We start from the raw sequence: 1,218 nt of genomic DNA, 5'->3' as shown, positions 1-1,218 counted from the left end.
AGCCAGGCTCTGTGGCTCACAACTGTAGTCTCATCTACTCAGGAGGCTGAGGCAGGAGAATCACTTGAGGCTAGGAATTCGAGACCAGCCTGGGCAACACAGCAAGACTTCATCTTTTTTTTTTTTTTTTTTTTTTTTGGGGACAGAGTCTCACCCTGTTGCCCAGGCTGGAGTGCAATGGTGCGATCTCAGCTTATTGCAACCTCTGCCTCCCAGGTTCAAGCAATTCTCCTGTCTCAGCCTCCTGAGTAGCTGGGACTATAGGTGCCCGTCACCACACCCTGCTAATTTTTGTATTTTTAGTAGAGACAGGGTTTCACCACGTTGGCCAGGATGGTCTCAAACTCCTGACCTCAAGTGATCCGCCCGCCTCAGCCTCCCAAAGTGCTGGGATTGCAGGCATGAGACTTAAGATATATTTTATTTTAATTTTTATTATTTTAAGCGTGAGAGGGGCTTTCCGGCAAAAACCGGAAAGCCTGCTAGACAAATTCTGAAAGAGCTGTGACACTGGGATGTATTTTAATGTCAGAACCAACAGTTTGTGGAAAGCCTGGATGGGGATCCAAGGATTAGATGAGGGTCATCTGAGGAGCTAAAAAATGTGAATACCAACAAACACAGCCCCTCCACCTCCAGACCTAGCATGGGTAGCTGTCGTAAAAGCTTGCCAGGTGTTTCAAATCTGCAGCCAGACTTGACAGCAACCTAGAATAACATTTCTCAAAGTTTGATGTGCATGGGGAACACCTGGGAGTCTTGCTACAATTCAGTAGGTAGAGGCAGCGCCCGAGAGTCCTCATTTCGCCCACGTGACGCAGGTGCTGCTGGTGCTGCCGGTCTATGGTCCACACGTTGAGTCCCACCTAGAGCTCATCTGCTCTGCCAGCCTCTGCTTCTCTGATACCCTGTTTCCATCAAAAAGTGAGTCACCATTACCTTGAATATATCCACATTCTGACCACATCTCACTTCTTCCTCCGCACTAGTGCTGGCCACCGTCCATGTCTCACCTGGACAACCATCGTAGCCTCCCAGTTGGCTTCTCCCTCCGTCCACGCTTTCACTAACCACTGTTTTTCCATACAGCAGCCGAAGTAGCCTTAAACTTCAGCCGAGATCATATTGCAGCATTCTCTGCTCAATTCCCTGCAAAGGTCTACATGGCCTGCAATTTCTCCTCGCCCCTTCTTTTGATCTTACTTCCTGCCACTGTAT

At 48.8% G+C, this 1,218-nt stretch overlaps 1 non-coding gene across 1 annotated transcript; it reads right to left on the bottom strand.

Moving 5' to 3' along the window:
• Nucleotides 1–451: 451 nt before the first annotated feature.
• Nucleotides 452–513, bottom strand: LOC116270872. The gene has a single exon (XR_004179177.1). It is a non-coding gene; the product is annotated as a U7 small nuclear RNA (small nuclear RNA).
• Between the last annotated feature and the right edge of the window lie 705 nt (nt 514–1,218).

Source organism: Papio anubis, chromosome 16, assembly GCF_008728515.1.
Source record: "Papio anubis isolate 15944 chromosome 16, Panubis1.0, whole genome shotgun sequence".
In the NCBI taxonomy this organism is placed as follows: Eukaryota; Metazoa; Chordata; class Mammalia; order Primates; family Cercopithecidae; genus Papio; species Papio anubis.
Note: the sequence above shows the minus strand (reverse complement) of the source record. Positions and strands in the feature narration are given on the sequence as shown.